This window comes from Mustela erminea, chromosome 11 (genome assembly GCF_009829155.1).
Source record: "Mustela erminea isolate mMusErm1 chromosome 11, mMusErm1.Pri, whole genome shotgun sequence".
Classification (NCBI taxonomy): Eukaryota; Metazoa; Chordata; class Mammalia; order Carnivora; family Mustelidae; genus Mustela; species Mustela erminea.
The window spans coordinates 1,356,393-1,377,247 of record NC_045624.1 but is presented as its reverse complement, the minus strand read 5'-3'; positions in this window follow the sequence as shown (position 1 = coordinate 1,377,247).

Sequence of the window (20,855 nt, the reverse complement as noted above, 5' to 3'; positions counted from 1 at the left end):
GAAGACGGCTGTGGACGTCCACAGGCCGTTCCAGACCAAGTCCCAGGAAGCCCTGGGCTTATATGAGACTCTGGTCCCAGGGTGCCGGTGCCAGGAAGGTGAGTCCGTCCTCCGGGGAGCCCCGTGCTTTCCAGCAGCGGGGAGGGAAGGAAGGAGACCTGGCCCGGGGACTCGGCCTGCGGCCCACCTGCCACTGTGCTGGCCTCAGGGGCGCCCAGGCCACTGTGGGTGCCTGTCCCCCGCTGGAACCCATGGTTCTGAGTCAGCACCGGCTTGAGCCTTGGTGGGCGCGCTCTCACCGGGGCTGTGAGGGAGGGTGCGCTTCTGCAGCGGGACGGGCGCCGGACGGGTGCCTGCCCCGGCAGGGGTGGTCCTGAGGGTGTGAGTCCCGCTCCAGGAAGTATTTGGGGGCCTCTGTTAGGGCTCACGTCTGTCGAGCTCCAGGTGCAGACACGGAGAGGGCGCGGAGATGAGTCTCAGATGGCAGCGGGAGGGTCCTTCCGGCCGGCAGCCTGGGCCAGACTCTCCCCCGATTGTGGCTGGGCCGCCCGCTCTCCCGCATCGTCCGCGCACCGCGTGCCCTTCGGCTGCAGTTGGCGGGGTGTCCGCGGTGCCGCTGTGCCCAGCGCCCCGCAGACAGCACGCCAGGACAGACAGACGCCGAGCACACAGTTCCACAGGCGGTTCTTACTGGCGGTGTGGAAGGTGCCTGGCACATGGGGGGTGGTGTGTGCCGGGTGTGGCCCAGCCGCCGAGCTGATGGGAATTTGGACTGAACTCTGGGCGGTGGGAAGAGCGTGGAAGGGAGTGGAGGGTTGGGGAGGCGGGACGCAGGGAGGGCCAAGCGTGTGCAGGGCTGGAAGACGGACCTGCGGACAGCACGTGCGTCCCCGGGGCCTGGGGGTGGGGGACTGCCTGGTGGGCGAGCAGGGACACCTGCGGTCCTTGGGAACCCCCCTGCCAAGAGGCAGCCGGGGCATCAGGAGCTGAGGAGCAGATGCCGAGCTGGGGGAGCCCCGCTTCTCCGAGCCAGCCGTCTCGGCACCATCGGGGTGACACCCAGAAGCGGGCGCCCAGCGTCAGCCCCACGGAGCCTTCGGAGGACAGCTGAGCCAGCTCACGCCGCGGAAGAGGCGGCAGAAGCACGAGCTGCGAGCGGCTGATAGCCTGAGCACGCGGAAGGACCCTCACTCTCCTGATCCTCGAAGGCTCCCTCTGCTCCCCGTGGCGTCCCCTGCACCCCACACGGCCCTGCCCACACTGGGCCCCCAATGGCAGCAGCTGCCCGACAGCTGAGCGGGGCAGGAGTCGTCTTCTCCCTACAGAAGGGGCCCCGGTGAAGCGGGCGGGGACGGCTGGACCCCAGGTCGTGACCCACTCTGCGCCGCCCCACGCTGTCCCTCGGGCCCTCTCCTTCCTGGCCCCGAGCGTCTGCAGTTCGCTCGTGTCACCCACCGAGGTCGTGGCTGACTCCCGGGGAGCCACGGCTAACCTGGCTGAGGGCCGGGTGTCCCCGTCTTCCATTGGCCAGCTCAGAGCTCCGCACGGATACCAGGCACTGGGGAAGCCAGGACGCGACGCCCTGTGCTAGCCCGAGTCCCCACGGGCTGCGACCGGCGAGTCCCCTCCCGGGGAAGGGGCACCTCTCCCTGCCGGGGCGTCCCATTAGGTAAGAGGCTCACTGATGGTGTCCTCTGTGGGTCGCCCTGATCTCTTGCTGTGACCCTCGGCGGGGAAAGGGGGCTACCGGTCGGGAGTCCCCCACTGCGAGTGGCGTGGGTCGTCGGTCGCAGTCGTGCCCTCTGGCCTGTCCCTGAACGCCCATCTCTGGTAGCCGGGCCGGGACGTAATTACCTGCAAGTCGGGGTGCAGTGAGCGGGCCCCCGTACTCTGACCGTGAAGGGTGGTGGCAAACCAGGGCTGACACGCGCGGAGACCACGCGGGAGCCCGGAGGCCTCGGGTCCTGTCCGGCCCCAGCCTAAGGCACCGAGTTAGCCTGCGGGCAGGCAGCACAGGCAGTATCAGCGACGTGACTGTCCCGTAGGTTCCGCAGAATGTGAGAGCGACAGCGGATGAAGTCGGCAGTGGGGGACCGTCGTGAGCGGCTGGGGAACGGGCTGGGGGCCTGGTGGCCCGTGGGGAGCTAAGGAAGCCGGAGGGTGACCGTGAGGAACTCTGACCAGGAAGGTCAGACCCCGGCTCCTTGTGCGACCACCGAGCTGCGACCATGACAGGGTAGAGCCCGGGGGTTGTGTGAGTTCAGTAGGTTCCGCGGGGAACGTGAGAGGCTGTCACCTGTGTTTGCTGATAGGGCGGGTCTCAGCTCGCCGGGGCCACCCAGACAAAGCCCCTGCGGGGCACTGACAGGGGACAGATGTCCTCACGGTCCGGAGCCCCAGGGCCCCTGCTCAAGGTGTCCCTCCGGAGGCTGGTGGGGAGACCCGGTCTGAGCCTGTCACCGGCCTGTGGATGCCGCGTCCAGCCGGGGGCCATCGCCTCCCTCAGCCCGTGTCTCCCCCTCCAGATGCCCCCATTTACAAGGAAGCTCGGCATGTGGGATGAGACCCAGCCTGACCAGAGGACCCTGGTGACTCCCCATCACCTGACCCCCTCTGTGGTCCCTGCCCAGACCCCCAAGGCCAAGACCACAACAGGGGACACAGTTCAGTCCCTACCGCAGGGTCTCAGTGGAAAAGCTGGAGCTTTTGTCCTAGAAGAAATGTGGGGTGACCGTCCAGTCCCGGAAAGGGGAAGTGGATGGAAGTGAGCTTCCCAGCCCCGACCTGACCTCCCCTGGGGCAGGGGTGGGGTCGGGTGCGTCTGGGGCGGGTCTCCCTCAGGGGTCCCTCCTGGCCCAGAGAAGAGAGCCGCTTGGCTCTGGAAACCAAACAGACTCCGCGGCAACCGTCCACAAACCCTCGCATGCATGTCTGTCGGGGCTGGGCTCACCTGGCAACGGCGGTTGCCAGACGCACGCGGGGCTGCTCTGACCGCAGGACGGCGCCCGGGCCAGACGGCGGCCCCGCGACCGCTGGAGTCTGACACGTTGTTGGGCTCGGGATTTCCCTGAGGTCTTACGCACCTTGTCCTAGTGCGTTCTAGAACAGATTCATGGTCCTTGAGCCATTCTGTACAAGGATGAAAGGTTTCCTGTCTTGGTTTGGTTTTTCCTTCATTTTAAAGAGGGAGTTGGGGAAGGGAGAGGGAGAGAAAGAGAGAACCTTTTTTTTGTTGTTTTTTAAAGATCTTATTTATCTGAGAGAGAGAAAGAGATCGCAAAATAGAGCACAAGGTGGGGGGCAGGGAGAGGGAGAAGCAGGCTCTTTGATGAGCAGGGGACCAGCCACGGACTCGATCCCAGGACCCCGGGATCCTGACCTGAGCCGAAGGCAGAGGCTTTAACCCATTGAGACACCCAGGCGCCTCAGGATACACTTTTTAAAAAGAGCCTCAGAAGTGCACAGAATTCTGGGGCGCCTGGGTGGCTCAGTGGGTTAAGCCTCTGCCTTCGGCTCAGGTCATGATCTCAGGGTCCTGGGATCGAGTCCCACATCGGGCTCTCTGCTCGGCGGGGAGCCTGCTTCCTCCTCTCTCTCTGCCTGCCTCTCTGCCTGCTTGTGATCTCTGTCTGTCAAATAAATAAATAAAATCGTAAAAAAAGGAGAAAGATGTGCATAGAATTCTGACATTTTCTTGGTAATGTTTTATAAAAATGCAAACCCCTTCAACTATGAAGCTTCTAGAAAATATTTGTTGGTCATATGGAATTTGGAGTGGCAAGCAAAGAATTTGGGAGGCAGAGGGTTTGGTCAGTAGGGAACTGATGCCAGTAAGGAGTGGCGTCTCCGTTCTCCCCTTGGTCCCTGAGAATTTGCTGGAAGAGTCCCTGGTAACTACCCGGATGGGGTGGGTGAGGGCCTAGCCGGGGGTGAGGGGCAAGGCCGCCTTCACGCACACAGTAGTGGGAACGGCCGGCGGAGCACAGCTCTTCTTTTATTTGGTCGTCAGTTCCGGACGCCAGACAGAAGAGGAATTCAGCCGCCCGGGCCCCACCTCTCTGCGCCCAGGCCCTGCAGGGAAGCGAGAGCCTCCGTTCCCTGGCCCTGCCCTTTCTCGTCCTTGAGGCTTCTGCCTGCCTTCTTCCCAATCCACTGGGGAGGGGACCGAAGACTGGGGGGCTGCTGCCTGGCAGGCAGGTGGCCCCTTGGTGGCCCTGACGTCAGAGGGCGGCTAGGTGGAGCCTTCAGAAGACCAGGGCAAGAACTCAGCCCCCAGGATCCCATGCCTCTGGGCCCGGACGGACAGGCGTGCCAGCTGCAGCAAGACCAATGCCACTTCAGAGAGATCCGCGCGTGTGTCCCCAGGTTCTGCAGAATCTGGAAGCGCCTGGACCTCCTAGTATGACCATCAGTTCAAGGTTCTAAAGAGGCTGAGAATATGGACACTGGGAGGGAACCCCCTCACAGCCGTGGCTGGTCTGGGTCTCATTACCAGCTCTCTCTGAAGATGTCGCCAATCGCTGCCCTGAGCCACTCTCCATCAGGAACCGCGTGGTTCCTTAACTAAGTTGCTGGATGTAAGTTCCGTTAGGGAAGGAATCGTGATCTTAGAGGCTCGCACTCTCCTCCACCTTTTCGGGATATGGTTTCAGACTGGTATTCGTGCCTCTCAAAATCTGACCCTGGCCCACGAGTTCAAGTTGATCTGGCAGGGGAGGAAGAAAACTTTTCCCTCTACCCTCTTCGGTTCAGTCCTGGGGGTGGGGACTGCAAACTAAACTGACAAGAGAGATTCACAGGTAGGAAGAAAACGATTTTATTTCCGGGTGCGAAAAACACACAAGCCCAGGGGAGAGTGGGGAGTAACGGCGTGATGGCGAGCACGTGCGGCTTGTGGGCCGCGTCACTGGGCGAAGCGAAAGGGACGAGGGCGCCCCGGGAGAACAGCTGCCTGGTTTTCAGGAGGGTCAACGCGAGACAGCGGTTGTGGTCATGTTTGTCTGGTGGGTAGAGTCAACGCTTCCATCTCCCTGCAGGGCCATAAAGCTCTGCTGGCAAAGGGTTTGGGATAGGTTTCATTCTCTACTCAGGGAGATCTGCCCGGAGGAGGAACTTCTTGTGACCTTATTCCTGAGAGGTCACCGCTTGGAGTCAGATAAGGAAAGCTCCAAAGAGGCCCTTTTCTCTACGTCGGTTGAATCTCCAATGTCTTCAGCTTCATCTCTGTTTCTACTAAAGCGGCAGATCGGATCGCTTCAACCTCCATCCCGGTAACAAACAAACTCCAGGCCTGCGCTGCCTCCTGACTCACTTCCTGAGGGGCTGCCTTGGACCCCAGTCACCCACCCTCCCCCTTCAGAACGCTGAGAGCTCTGGTTCTCAAAGTGAGGTTCCCTGGACCAGCCTCCTTTGGGAAACTTGCCAGAAGTGTACCCTCAGGCTCCACCCGGACCCACTCTCTCGGAAACTCTGGGCGTTGGGGAGCTGGAAAGGCCTGTTTTTAGGACTCTCCAAGTGATTCTAATCCCCACTGAAGTTTGAGAACCACCGACAAAGTGGGACGCGTGCCTGGCACTGGGCAGCAAAGAAAATACTCTCCATTTTCAGAAAGTCCCATCATCCCAAGGAGACAGACAGACAGAAGCTTCACCTGCCAGACTGCAGGGAGCGGGAGGGCGTGGGAGGGAGCGGGCCCGAGCACTGTCTGGTGGGAGCGCGAAGTGCGGGGCGTGTGCGACCACAATGCGACAACGTGTGTTAGGAGGCAAAATGTGTCTGGTTTTCCCCCAACAATTCTATTTTATTTTATTTATTATTTTTTAAAGATTTTATTTATTTATTTGACAGAGATCACAAGCAGGCAGAGAGGCAGGCAGAGAGAGAGGGGGAAGCAGGCTCCCTGCCGAGCAGAGAGCCCGATGTGGGACTTGATCCCGGAACCCCGAGATCATGACCTGAGCCGAAGGCAGAGGCTTAACCCACTGAGCCACCCAGGCGCCCCATAAATAAAAAATCTTAAAAAAAAAAAAAGATTTTCCTTCACTCGCTAGTTAAGCTGCCGCGGCTGCTTCAGAAGCGTCTGGCGCAGCGCACGCGGGAAGAATTCTGGAGTGACTTTGCTGGTGAAGGTTTAGCCACAGGACGACAGGCAGCAGAGTCCCACTGGCCACGACTAATCTGCATTTCTGTGGACCGTCCACTGCCTCAACCGCTTTCCACAATTCCAGAGTCCCTGAGGGGCTCCAAGACAACAGGAGGCCTGACGCCTACGATCGGGTGCTCAGCTCAGGACCTTCCACGGTTCCAGCTGGGAACTGTGACGTCACTGACCTCAAAAGACAGGTGCGGGGCGCCGGGGGCTCCGGCATCAAGCCTCTGCCTTCAGCACAGGTCAGGAGCCCTGGGTCCTGGGATCGAGCCCCGCATCGGGCTCCCTGCTCAGTGGGGCGCCTGCTTCCCCCTCTCTCTCTGCCTGCTTCTCTTCCAGCTTGTGATCTCTCTCTCTCTGTCAAATAAATAAATAAAATCTTTAAAAAAAAAAAAAAAAGATTTTATTTACGTATTTACCTGACCGCGAGCGAGTGGGAATAGTCAGATAGCAGGCAGTGGGGACAGGCCTGGGGGCTCTGAGGGTGACCGATTACACACTGCGGAGTTGATGAGGTAAGGACACGGGGAGGTTTTCAAGATCTTTCCTCTGCTGGAGACGACCTCCAAGATGCCGGAGGCCTGGCTGTGGTCATGCTGAGGTGCTTTCTGCTTCTAGCACCGCCTCAGCCTTAAGAGAGTTGGGAGTTTCCTTCCGGAAGTCGGTTTATTGATAAGAACGCGTTTTTTCAGGCGCCGGGGTGGCTCAGTGGGTTAAGCCTCTGCCTTCAGCCCAAGTGATCCCAGCGTCCTGGGATCGAGCCCCGCATCGGGCTCCCTGCTTATCGGGGAGCCTGCTTCTCCCTCTCCCACTCCCCCTGCTTGTGCTCCCTCTCTCATACTCTGTCAGTTAAATAAATAAAATCTTAAAAAAAAAAAAAAAGAATGCTGTTGTTGTAAGTCACTTAGACATTTATGAATGGAAGACGACTCCTGTCGCGATCTCTGTGAGTTTACCCTTTGCTTTTCCCTCCCTTGGGTTTCGGGCAGCAAAGGGGGATCCCACCCAGGGCGGGAGGGGGTGCGGGGGGAGGGGGGTGCGGGTGTCCACTCCTGCTTCGGCCTCAGCCTGCCTTCTGCCCCGTCATCAACGTCACAACAGCACCGTGTCGGGGGCTCAGGTCGGCCCGCGGGCCCCGGCGGCCGTGGCCGGCTCAGCCGTCGTTGCTACTTCGGACTGAGAAACCCCCTTCCGCAGGAACTATCAGGAACCGGGGAAAATCACGGATTTCTACTTACACGGCCTGCAAAGGACACAGCCCACCCGGGCCCACGCAGCCGTCTCGCAGGTAGAGGGGAGACAGCGCGGGCTGGGGGTTCTGCTCACTCGGACTGGTTGGGGACAATACTGGGGTCCAGAGGTGGGTGATCACGAATTCTTGAACCGTCTTCTGTGCGGACAGGGCGGCGGGAAGGGAAGGAGAGGGGCCTCCCGGGTGCCGGAAGCAAGGCATCCAGGACCTTAGCAGAGGGTCCCCAACCGCCCAGTACACCCCGGTCGGGAGCCCCTTCAGATGTGGCCGGCGGCCACGTGCCTGAGGATGGTTGCTAATGTGTATCCTGGGGGCTAGACAGAAAGTTTCCAAAGAGGTATTACACGTTAAAGTGGACTTACAGGGCCCTAGGGCTTGGGCTGAGATTGTCTCCTGCCCTTGGGAAAGTGTCGAAATCCACGCCCCTGGGTTTCTCTGCAGGTCACTCCACCGGTCCATGGACTTGCCCAAGGGCCGCCTGCAGGAAGGAAATCCAAGTTTTCCCTTTTGCTTTTGACGAACTTTTGGAATGTCGGTGAGGTCCCGAGCGGGAGGCGTCTTTGGTCCAAAAAGGTCGTTTTAGCAAAGTCTGGGAAGGGGCCCCGGGGGCAGAAAGAGCTGCGCTGGGGGTGTGAGGAGGGGCCGGTCCTGTACTCAGGGTTTGAGGGCGGTGAGGACACACGGAGGTGTCCCGAAAGGACTTTCATCTGCTAAAGAAGACCCTCAGGGTGCTGCGGTGCGGCCCCTGTCCGGCTGCAGTGGTCGCTCCCAGCCCCCGGGCGCTCCGGGTCCGATAGCCGGGTCCTCCCCGGGGGATCCTTATGCCCCAAGTGCTCGTCAATGGGCTGCAGGTCAAATGCACATTTGATTCGATCTGCATTTCCTTCTGCCTTTGTCCCGGGGCAGCCCGGGAGGGCGTGAGGAATGTCACACAGATCCCACCTGCGGGGGCGGGGCGGGGGTGAGGGTGGGGGTGGGCAGGGTGGGCGGGGGTGTCGGCCGTGCCTGGTGCCACTGGCCTTCGGCTACCTCGTCCCCGTGTCCCCACCTCGTGGGTGAGGTTAAAACAAAACCCTGCAGGGGCAACCTGGCTCTTTCTCTAGTTGTGGGGCCGGAAAAAATCCAGACGCCTCAGGAACCAGAGCTTGACTCAGGCACCCGCCGCGCAAAAAGAAGAGCCAGGCGGGCGGGTGGGCGGGCTCTGGCGGTAGAGCGGGCGACCCTCGGACCCAGACTGGTGAGGTCACCTTGGGCAAGGGGCCGACTTAAAAAGAAAGGAAGAAAAGCAAAGCCCCCAGGCGGGGCTTCCCCTCAAAGGCCACCTCGGCTCCTTGGCCATCTCCTCTGGCCCTCAGCATCCTTGCGAACTCGGGTCGTGGTCCTGTGGTCCTGGGATCCTGGGATCCAGCCCGCCGTCCGGCTCCCTTCTCGGTGGGAAGCCTGTGGTCCTGGGATCCAGCCCACCGTCTGGCTCCCTTCTCGGTGGGAAGCCTGTGGTCCTGGGATCCAGCCCGCCGTCCGGCTCCCTTCTCGGTGGGAAGCCGGCTTCACCATCTCCCCCTCCCCCTCGTGTCCCCTCTGTCGCGGTCTCTCTTCTCTGTCAAATGAATACATAAAATCTTAAAAAAAAAAAAAAAAAAAAAAAAAGAGTGACACCTGGGTGGCTCATGGGTTAAGCCTCTACCTTCAGCTCAGGTCATGATCTCAGGGTCCTGGAATCGAGCCCCGCATCGGGCTCTCTGCTCGGCGGGGAGCCTGCTTCCCCCTCTCTCTCTGCCTGCCGCTGTGCTCACTTGTGCTCTATCTGTCAGATAAATAAAATCTTTTTAAAAATACTTAAATATTAGTGTAAGGACCTATTTTAGAAACTGTCCCTGCTCCCCTTCCCCTAGGGGATTTACAGGTAACAAAGCCCAGATACAAAGGTGGGTCAGGCCAGGTGGAGACATCCGATCAGTGGGGGGCGCGTACTGTCTCCCTGGTTACCAAGGAGTATGGGCCCCGCCCTTTGGGAGCCTTTCTGGCGCCAATCCCAATCAAGGTGTAACAGGCTGGTTTAAATGTCTACTAGGGTAAATTGTAACTCAACTGGTCACCTAGCTTCACTGGAGTTTCCTGTGTGTGTTATAATCTCATTGGCCACCTATGCGTGGCCAGGCCCGACCCCATGGCCTTTGCCCTTAAAAGCTAGTCTGTGAAACAGAGAAGGGTCGCCCTCTCTTGTAGGAGGTGTGGCCCCGAGCGTTCGGTTAGATTCTTGATGCTTGGCTCGAAATAAAGCTTTGCTTGACCTTCGCTTTGTATCAGTCTCGCTCCTTTAAACACGGACCCCTTATTGGGGCATAACAATTAGTGTATGAGGTTGAATCCAGTGAAATTTGATGGGTTTTGATGTGTAAAATGGCAAATATATTTGACCAATTCTTACCAACGTTTGACAGTTTTCACCTAATAAAATCACAATTTCGTCCAGTTTATTTTATTTTTTTAAAAGATTTTATTTATTTGTTAGAGATTCTGCCGAGAGAGGGAACACAAGCAGGGGTGTGGTAGAGGAGAAGCAGGCTTCCCGCTGAGCCGGGAGCCCAAGCTGGGAATGGACCCTAGAGATGAGGAGCAGGAGACAAAGCAAGACGAAGCAAAAGCGGGCACCTTGCACCCCCTCTCCATCCGCTCCCCTCGGTAATATGTGTAGCATTCCTCAGGCACCTCCGACCCCATAAGAAACAAATAGTTAACTTGCTGAGATCACAATCCTGCAAGACCGGAATCTCCCAACTGTCGTGATGTTACTGGCTTGCTAAAAGACAGCGTGGGTCTTGCGGCACCTCCTAGGCCCTCTTGAGCACATGAAAGCTCCGCTGAATCCTCCCTTCCCCACACCTTCCCCAACCGCAGGGTACTTAACCCGCCACCCCTCACAGCCCTGGGCAGCCGCTCTTGCTGCCCACGGGTCCTGTCCCCATGCTTTAATAAACCACCATTTTGCACCAAAGATGTCTCAAGAATTCTTTCTTGGTCATCGGCTCCGGACCTCAGCCTACCGAACCTCACCTAGGTTCTAGAACTTCATCACTAGGACCCTAGGATCATGACCTGAGCAGAAGGCAGATGCTTAACCACTGAACCCCCCAGTCGTCCCAGTTTTGTTCAGTTTAAAAGTCCCTCCTGCGTGAGCATCTTTGTATCAGACGGTGGGGCTGTGCTCTGTGGCCGTTCACGTCCTGGAGGAGGTCAGGCCAGGGTCCGAGTCTCTGCAGGCCGTCAGGGAGGGAAGTCCCCCTGAACGAATAAAAAACAGATTTCAGAGCAAAAACCAAGTTGTTTTTGTTTTTGTTTTTGTTTTTTAAGATTTTATTTATTATTTGACAGGGAAAGACACAGCCAGAGGGAACACAGCAGGGGGAGTGGGAGAGCGGGGAAGCAGGCTTCTGCTGAGCAGGGAGCCCGATGCGGGACTCGATCGCAGGACTCTGGGATCAGGACCTGAGTTGAGGGCAGAGGCTTAACCACTGAGCCCCCTAGGCGCCCCAAAAACCAAATTTTTGGGTGAGTTGCTTCTGCCTCTGCCATTGATACCCACAGGAAACTCTCAGAACCCGCGAGGGCCAGCGCGCCGCCTGTGGGGACTGCGTGGGAGGCTCCGGGCCCACGGGGTACATCAGTCCTCCCCGAAAAGACTGCAAGCGTCCGGACGAGTTCCCAGGGCTGCCGCCACAGAACCCACTCCCCGGGCGGCTGGAGCGTCAGGAACACGACCTCCCGGGCTTCTGGGGCTGGGAGTGCGGGTCCAGGCGACGGCAGGACTGTCCTCCCTCTGAGCCTCCGAGCAGAATCCTCCCTGCGCTCTCCGGACTCAGGTGCGGGCCGGCGATCCCGGGCCTTCCAGGACTGGGGGCTGCGTGCTCCTGCCTCTGCCAACTGTCACCTGGCCGTCCCTGGGCCATCTTCCTGAGTCTCTCTTCTTCAAGGACCCCTGCCTGGGCCTGAGCTCACCGACTCCGGCCCGATGGCATCGTCATCGTAACCCGCTGCGTCTGCAGGGGCTTGTTCTCAAGGTGCTGAGCCGCTGAGTTCCCCCCAGCGCCCCCCGGACCGTGCAGGAGCTCTTGGCGGCTGTGTCCCTGCTGCCCTCACCTCCCCTGAATCTGTACCAGGAAGCTGCTCTCCTGCTCCACGCGGCACGAGTCACAGGCTACGTGGGCAACCTCGGCCAGGCGAGGCTGGCTCTCCCCGTGACCGTGAACGTCACTGACGGTCCTGGGAACCACAGACAGCCCTGCTGTCCCTTTCTCCAACTGCCCCCTTCCTGTCCCCCATCTCCCCTGCCCCACTGTGTCCCCCATGCCCCCATCCACGGCTGCCCCTGGCCCCAGGGCACCTCCGTGCCACCTAACCACAAGACAGTCTCCTGACCATGCACAGACTTGGCTGAGCTGAATCGGACAGAACAATTCCGAGTCGGACCCAATGCGTCTCTGGGGGCATCTGCTGATGCATACATGGCCCTTCGGACCTGACCTTCCATAAAGTGCTCCCCATATTTTAAAGATTTTTTAAAAGATTTTTAAAATTTATTTGACAGAGAGATCACAAGCAGGCAGAGAGGCAGGCATAGAGAGAGGGGGAAGCAGGCTTCCTGCTGAGCAGAAAGCCCGATGTGGGGCTTGATCCCAGAACCCTGAGATCATGACCTGAGCTGAAGACAGAGGCTTAACCCACTAAGCCACCCGGACTCCCCGGTGCTGCTTTTTAAAGACAGTCCTGACCCTCGTCCTCTTGGCCCGAGCGTGGCGTCGTGGCCACTGGGCTGCAGGCTTCATTATCCCTGGAACCTAGAACTGGAGGGTTTCATTCTATGACCCAAAGGGGGAGTGGGCGCTGGGGGACACGGGCAGTCCCAAACCGATCCACTCTGGAAACAGTTTTGACCCCATCCCTGGGGGCTGAGGTCTCTAGCCCAGTGCCCTGGGCTTCCTAGTGGCCCGAGAGACCCCTGGTCAGGACGCAGGAGCGGCCCACCTGCCGTGGGGTGCACGGGGGGAGGCGGTCGGGGTTCTGCCCGCTGTCGCTGTCCGGAGAGGCCAGCCCCAGCTTCCCACAAAGGCCGCGGCCGACGGCCTTTACGGCCTTGACTGCAGCCAAACTGCTGAATTATTTACATGTCATCCGACTGGCTTTTCTCCTCTAACTTTGCTGTCCTCACCCTGGAGCCCTGCTAACACCACGGACGTGTGCCTAGTGGGCCGGGGGCGCTGTGGGGAGATGAGCACGGGGCAGCTGTCGCCGGAGGCGGCCAGAGCCTCGGGCAAACACGGCGGAGGAGAAGCAAGGCAAGGGACACGGGGTGTGTCTGGCGGTCGCCGTGGGTGGCTGGGCCCAGTGAGCGCCCCCACGTGGGACCGCGTCCGCGTCCGTCCCCTGCCTGGTCGGGCCACTCCGCGCGGCCGCCCCTGACCCGGGCGGAGCGGCCGCTGCTCAGCCCCTCGGCAAAGTGACAATGAGAATATTACGATTTCACATCTCACGAGGGAGCAGCTTAGTTGCCATGACTTCCTGGCTTTGAAACCATCTTTACTCGGAAGGAAAATACCAGATGAAGAAAAACGAGTTTTCCCTGCGAGCGCGGCTGTCCTGAATCGCAGGTCCTGATTGTTCAACGCTGTCGGCTTTCCCCACGTCGCCACGTCTGGTGAACCATCCGTGACCTTCGCAGACAAAGCCTGTTTGGAGTCCGATGACGTTGTAGGTGACGGGGCAGACGGACATGGGCCTTCCCTAGCTCCTTGCCATTTCCGGAAACAGCAGGGCCCATGCCGATGGCTCACGCTGGTGACTTTCGGCGGGAGACCTTGGAGTGCTGGAAGCCTGCAGGCCGGGACGCCAGCATCGCATGGCGCACGCCCACGTTGGCCTTCTCTCCGGCAGGCTCTCGGGGCCCGGTGCGCGAAGCCCGGGCAGAGGAGGCCCATCTATACACATCCTTAAACAACAGAGAGTGACTCGTCTACCTGCTCCTTCCCTGGCCGCACTGGGTCTTGAGTCTGAAAAAATCCTCCAAGAGGGAGAGGAGCCCCGCGGGGGTGGGGGGCGGGGGGCAGGGCCACTTGCTGGGACACACTCCCCTGCGTCCAAGAGCAGGACATCGGAGGACATCCTCCTATCTGGCATGGGAGGACGCTACTGGGTCCTGCACGGCTCCCGGGGGGTGCGCTTAGGGCCAGTGTGGCTGGGGACCCTGCCGGCCGGGGCCTGGCCCTACCCATCACCATGTTGCACAAGCCCATCCCCTTGGGGGCCCTCTTGGCCCCATGCTGGCTGTCAGTGTCTCTCAGACTGTAAGGAGCCCCCCGCCCCTCTGGCACTCTCGGACCAAACGCGCTCTCCTCAGGCTGTCCAGGACGGTGTTCATGCACGTCTCTACCCGCTGAGTCTATAGACGTGCACACACCATGTGTCAGGCTGTGGCCGCCCCTGAGTGGACGTGGGGTGTCTCCAGCCAGAGGAGCAGCAAGCCCTGAGCAAGGTTTGGGCGGGCGACACAGAAGGAGGGTAAAATTTCGTCAGTGTCCCATGAGGAAAGGCTCCGTCCGCTGAGGAGAAGCCCAGGAGGGTTTATCTACAAGGGGCCGGAGGGGCAAGGCAGCTCCGGGAGCAGGCACAGGGCCCACCGCCATAGGTCTAGCCTGAAGGGACAGCCCGGAGTGAACACCCTCCAGCGCGCCCCCGCCCTCCGCGGCAGGACCCAGGGGGTCCTCGGCCTCCTCCTTCTCTCCTGGAAACTTTGGAAACGTCTCTCTCAGAATTCTGAAAGCAATACGTGTCCATTGCAGAAGATGTAGGAAACACCAAACAGCAGACAAGAAGGTAAAAGTCCCACGCCCTGCCCACGGAAGCAGGGGTGGTTCATACGCGTTGCAAATCCTTGACCCCCTCCCTAAGCCCCTCTGTTTGAATATGCAGATTGTGGATGCAAAAATCGGTGGGCTGCCTTTTTTCATCAAGTCCTGCTAATGTGGACTTGAAATGCCCCTGCTGTCCCCTCTCCGTTCCTTTCCTTTTCTTTCCTTTTCTCTGAAGGTCATCTCCACACCCGGTGCGGGGCTTGAACCCATGACCCTGAGATTGAGAGTTGCGGGCTCTGTGGACGGAGGCGGCCAGGCACCCCACGTGCTGTGCTATCATTTCAGCAGCCCCCTCACAGATGATGGGTCACGTGCAAGGACACACTTGTACCTTTGCAATCCGGAGTGTCTGCGGGTCACCACCTTCCCACCAAGGGGTCAGACTGGGCCCTCGGCGGCAGAAGTGCCCGATGGCGCCCAGTAGGCCCACCGCAGGTCTACAAGCTGCTCTTCTAAACAATATCACCTAAATCTCACGGCGAGGAAGTACTCAGTCCAGTGCCCTGAGTGCGGGACATCCTACAAGCTTAAAACAGTCCACACGGCAAGACGGCACATGTGGGGACGGCCGTGCTGCTCCCCTGGTCGACGTGTCCGCGGCTCACAGGGAACCGGTGTCTGTTTTCTCACGGTGATGGTGGCGAGGGGGGCTTCCCTTCCTCTTGGGGGCCACGCGCAGAAGAATTCAGGGTCGAGCGTCATAGTAGCCACAACCTACTCTCAGACGGTCCCACCAACAACAAACGGGAAGCGAGGGGGAGCAATGGGAAAATGGGGGCGGGAAGGACTTCTGTGGGTTCATTGGACTCGTTTTTCAACTTTCCTGCAAGTTTGACCAGTGAAGTGAGGAGTCGGGGTGGCGGGGAGCTTCCGTGTTGAAGGTTCGGTCTTCGAGGGCGGGGCCGCTGCCTCGGTTTGGTTGTTCGAACCTGGGCTGAAGCGGGAGCCCCGGGCGCCTGGTCTGAGGCTCTGTCCAGCGGGTCAGTGCCCGCCCAGGGCCGCGCGTGCGGGAAACCCGTCCCGGGGCTCCAGGCTTCCCGCCGACCCAGGAGAGCCATTTAGCAGCTTCCTCTGGACTTCAGAACGGTCGGGGAAGGAAGGGAACTGTAACGCTTCACCGAAAACTGGAGGAGGGTCGCTCTGGTGGGGGGCTTGCGCGGGAGGTCAAGTGTTGAGGCTTCTGAGAGGAACAAAGGCTCCAGGTCACATTCGTTCCAGAATCAGATGCTCTGTTATCCCGCTGTCCTTCTCAGGGTCAGAGGCCACGGAGACCGCTGCCCCCCGCCCCCCACCCGCGTAAGGGCTGCCACAGCCCTTGGGGGAGCAGAAGCAGGGCGCAAAGCGGCCCTCCCGCAGGTGGAGAGTGATCTGCCGGGGGAGTGCTCCCCTCCGGGGACGACTCCTCCGGGTCCTGATGCTGAGAATCCAGGAACTGCCTCCGGATCCGCAGTGTCCCCCAAGCCGAGCGTCCTTGCTTGGATCTGGATCTGCCTGGTCGATGGCCCCATCGCGCCGGCAGTCCGGTGGACTCTGCCCGGGTGGGGCGGTCTGAGCGCAGAGCCGGCTCTTCGGTGTCCATGGGACGGAGAGGAAGGAGCTGACCGGGAGCTTTGTGGGCGGTCAGCTCCTCACCAGAATCCGAAGCGCGCGTGCCTTAGTTGGCTACGGTTTCCTTCAGGAGGTGTCTCCACAGCAGGACAACAGAGGCCACGGCACGGGGCGAGATCAGGATTGCGTCCTACTTGGTAGTGGGTGCTGAGCGGATGCTCCGTGCCACTAGCCCCAGAATGAGTTTTCCCACCAACCCCAGAGACGGCTTTCGGAAAGCCCGGGCCTGAGCAGCCTCCTCTCGTGTTCGCCGAGCCGAGTGCACGTCCTCTGCCGGAGGAGACGCCCGCGCCGCCCACCCCTGTCCTGCCTGGTTCTGGGGCTCACAGGTCCCGCCCGGCGCGGCGCGCACGGGAAAGAGGAAATGTGGGTTACAGAAGGGAATGCAGGAGGAGCAGGAGTCTGCCGGCTGCGCCTGGGCCGTGGGACCTCCCACGTGGCCACGGTGACTTCTCCTCCAGAGCAGTCCTCAGCGCTTGAATCGGCTCTCAAGTATCCTGACAAATGTCGGTTCAGTCCTTGAATGCTTCCGTCGATGGGGGTCTCATTCCTCCATAGGCAGTCTTCCTCATATTTTGGGATTGGCTTTCCTCCTCTCCCAGTCCTGCCTGCCTCGGCACCCCCGCTGACCTGGTGGGGCCAGGCGGGGTCTGGCTGGCGGTTCACGGTGCCCGCTGCAGACTGGACACCGAAATCTATGGAGGGACAAAGGCTTGGGACTGGCCATGGGCAAGCCTGAAAGATCACACATCAGATTTTTTTTCTCAAAACATTTTTTCAAGATTTTATTTATTTATTTGACAGAGAGAGACACACAGAGAGAGGGAACAGGAGCAGGGGTAGTGGGAGAGGGAGAAGCAGGTTTTCTACTGAGCAGGGAGCCCGATGTAGGGCTCGGTCCCAGGACCCTGGGATCATGACCTGAGCCTAAGGCAGATGCTTAACGACGGAGTTCCTCAGGCGTCTCTCCCCAATTTTTTTTTTTGTGGTAAAATACACATAACATAAAATTTACCGTTTTTAACCATTTCTAGGTCCACAGCTCAGCAGCATTCAAGTCATTCCCTCGTGTGCGACCATCCTATCCCCGTGTCTAGGACTCTCTCCCTGTGGTGAAGCGCAAACTCCGTCCCCACGGAGCGCTGACTCCTCCCGCCCCGGGTCCCCGAGCGCCCGCCTTCTCCTCTTTCTCTCCCTCTGGATCTGGCGGCTCCAGGGACCTCACAGATGGAAAACCAGAGCGCGGGCCCTTCTGCGAGCCGCTGGTTCCGGGAGCAGGAGGTCGGCAAGGCCCCTCCGTGCTGTGGCCTGCTGCGGGATTCTCTTCGTTGTTTTTTTTTTTTTTTTTTAAGATTTTATTTATTTATTTGTCAGAGAGAGAAGGAGAGAGCACGAGCGCAGGCAGACAGAATGGCAGCAGAGGCAGAGGGAGAAGCAGGCTCCCCGCCGAGCAAGGAGCCCGACATGGGACTCGATCCCAGGACGCCGGGATCATGACCCGAGCCCAAGGCAGCCACCCAACTGACTGAGCCACCCAGGCGTCCCGATTCTCTTCATTTTTGAGGCTGCGTCCTCGTCTGTCACATGCGGGATCGCATCCGCTTGTCTGCTGTCTGTCCGCGGACGCTTGGTTTGCCTCCGGCCTCGGCTCCTGTGAATGGTGCTGTGTGAACACGGGCGTGCCCAGAGCTCCTTGGGCGCCTGCTTCCCCTTCTCTGGGTCTACACCCACAAGTGGAATTGCTGGGTCATCTGGTAATTCTATTTTTACTTTTCTGAGGAGTGAGAACACTTTTCCAGCAGCTACTCTCATTCCCCTTCCTACCCACAGGGCACTGGGGTCCAGTGACCCCAGTTTTGCCAACACTCCCTTTCTGGCTTTGTTTTTGCTTTTTTGCTTTTAAGATTTTATTTATTTGACAGAGAGAGAGAGAGCGAGCGCACGCGCATGAGCAGGCTCCCCGCCGAGCAGAGAGCCCGACGCAAGGCTCGATCCTGAGATCATGACCTGAGCCGAAGGCAGAGGCCTAACGACTGAGCCACCCAGGTGCTCCTATAACAGTTGTTTTGAACAAAAATTTTTTAATTTTAATGAAGTCCAAAATACTGATTTTGTCTTTTATGACAAATGCTTTTAGTGTCCCGCACAATCTCTGCCGATGGAAGTCTCATGGATTTTCACTTGTATCTTCTAGTAGTTTTATGGTTTTAAATTCTCATTTGGGTCTCCGAGGTACTCGGGGCTCAGGAGCCCCAGGACGTGTCCATGGCCGTATTCGAGGCTGCTACCTGCTGAGCATGTCCCTGTGGTCACACGCCGCGCGCAGTTCAGCCGCTTGGCAAGGTGAGCCATAGAGTCATTTTATGGATATTTCCACCACTTAAATTCCTTGAACGCACGGTTTGAGGATGTGATGGCCATGGCACTCGTCAGCCACACAGAGATCAGAGAAAAGCAGTCGGAATTCACAGGAACCTGCAGGGAAGGTCAGCCCTGTGCTCTTCCTTTGTTTCTGCGGGGTCGGTGCCTGCTTTCTTTCTCCGTCCGTTTTTTGTGTTTTTTTTTTTTAATTTTTTTAAAAAGATTTTATTTATTTATTTGACAGACAGAGACCACAAGCAGGCAGAGAGGCAGGCAGAGAGAGAGGAGGAAGCAGGCTCCCCGCTGAGCAGGGAGCCCGATGTGGGGCTCGATCCCAGGACCCTGGGATCATGACCTGAGCCGAAGGCAGAGGCTTTAACCCACTGAGCCACCCAGGCGCCCCTCTCCGTCCGTTTTATGGAAATGCCGAATATACGGAACTGGTTCGTGACGCCATCGCTATGACCCATAGTTCATGTTACCCTGTGTCTCATGACGAGCAGGTGTCTGAGCGGAGCAGAACGCCCAGGGGGGCCCCATGGGTCCGGAGCTCTGACAGTCCCAGGCGCAGGGGCGCCGCGGCTGGCCGCCGAGTTTGACTGTGGAGCCGCTCGCTGGGTTTGCCGGAGCTCGTCCTCTGCGCGTGTCACCTACAGCTTTTCGGTTCATTTGATGGGAAGAGTGTGACAGCCTCCGTGACATGTCGTGAGCAAGTCAGAAGCTTCATAGCGCCCATCAGCTGAAGCCTGGCTGACCCCTTTCCCAGGGCAGACAGACGCGGCTCACTTCTTACCTAAATCCCGAAATGCCCACGAGCGTTGCAGGGGGGGGGGTGTCACAGGGGTTTAGACGACAGCCCTTTCCCTGGGCCTGTTGATTCTACATGTGGATACATCCTCAGGGCAAGGGGTTCAAGCAGGAAGCACCGGGGGCCCTGTTCCCAGCTTCCCCCACATCTACTCTGCCGCCCAGGCTCGAGGCTCCCACCATGTTCTGCCCCTGTGCACCCTCCCATGACCCGTGACTCTTTTGAAAAATACTAGAGCTATGGAATAGTGAACAACTCATATTTTGCACTTGGGTGCATCGATTATTAACACTTTGCCCCATTTTCTCTCTTTACGTATTCGTACATGTGCCTCCCGTCCGAGGCTACCAGTGAGTGGGCACACGTGTGTTTTTGTAGGACGTGCATGGTCTGTGCTCTTTAAAGCAGACACTTTACAGAAGTCCCAGCACTTCCCCTCCAACACGTGGCACCCAAAGTCAAGGACGCTACCCTTCATTTCTCCAGAACTGTAGCCGGCACATCACCAGTCATGTCTAAGGAACGGCGGAGAAATGCACAGTAAAGGTACTGGGTTCTCCTTTTTAACCCTTTCAACAAAAAGACACATGGAGAACTGCAACAGGGCCCAAGTATGACCCCACGTGGGCCCCACCCCGGCCGCCCCACAGACTTTCCGAGCTCACTGGGGTCACACGGCACATTCTGTTCTGAGCTCGGCACTGTGTGCTGGAGCTCCTGTGGTCACATACAGATCTGTCGCGTTAATGTTTTATTTTTAAAATGGTTTTGGAAAAGTTTCAGTAGCTGATATATTCACTAGTTTAACCGTCTAGAATACCACTCGGGAACAAGTCTCATTTTCATCCTGGGCCCTGTCCTCTCGGTGCCCCCCCCCCCCGCACCAGCATTTGGGGTTTGACCTCAGAGCCCCCTAAGCCACTGCAGTTGTGTTTCTTTTCGCACAGAAGGCAGCAGGGCACACGCGCCGGCCACACTTGGGCATTCAGCAGTTGGCAATAGGTCTTGGTGTTACAATAACGTGGTTTCTAGGAACGTATGTGTGAGAGGGTCTCAGGGACCCCCGGAGTGTGCGGCCGACTCTGTTTCAGGTGTCTGAGCGAGGATTAAGCTGCTATTTCTTTCTGTTTTGTTTGTTTGTTTGTTTGTTTTAAGATTTTATTTATTTATTTGACAGACAGAGATCACAAGTAGGCAGAGAGGCAGGCAGAGAGAGAGGAGGAAGCAGGCTCCCTGCTGAGCAGAGAGCCCGATGCGGGGCTCGATCCCAGGACCCTGAGATCACAACCTGAGCTGAAGGCAGACGCTTCAACACTGAGTCCCCCAGGTGCCTTCAAGCAGCTGTTTCCGACACAAACTGTGGACAACATGTTTTGAAGGCAGGAAATCTAAAACGTTAATCACTTGTATACGTCAGCTTCTTTGTGGGTGATGAAGTCTTGGGTGGCCTTTGAGTTTTTTTCTTTTTTTAAATATTGTATTTATTTGACGGAGAGAGAGAGACAGCGAGAGAGAGAACACAGCAGGGGGACTGAGAGAGGGAGAAGCAGGCTTCCCGCAGAGCAGGGAGACCCATGCGGGGCTTGATCCCAGGGCCCTGGGCCGAAGACAGACACTTCACCACCGAGCCTCGCCGGGCTGGGCCTCTGAGATTTTTTTTTTTTAAGATTTTATTTATTTACTTGAGAGAGAGACAGTGAGAGAGAGCATGAGCGAGGAGAAGGTCAGAGGGAGAAGCAGACTCCCCACGCAGCTGGGAGTCCGATACGGGAC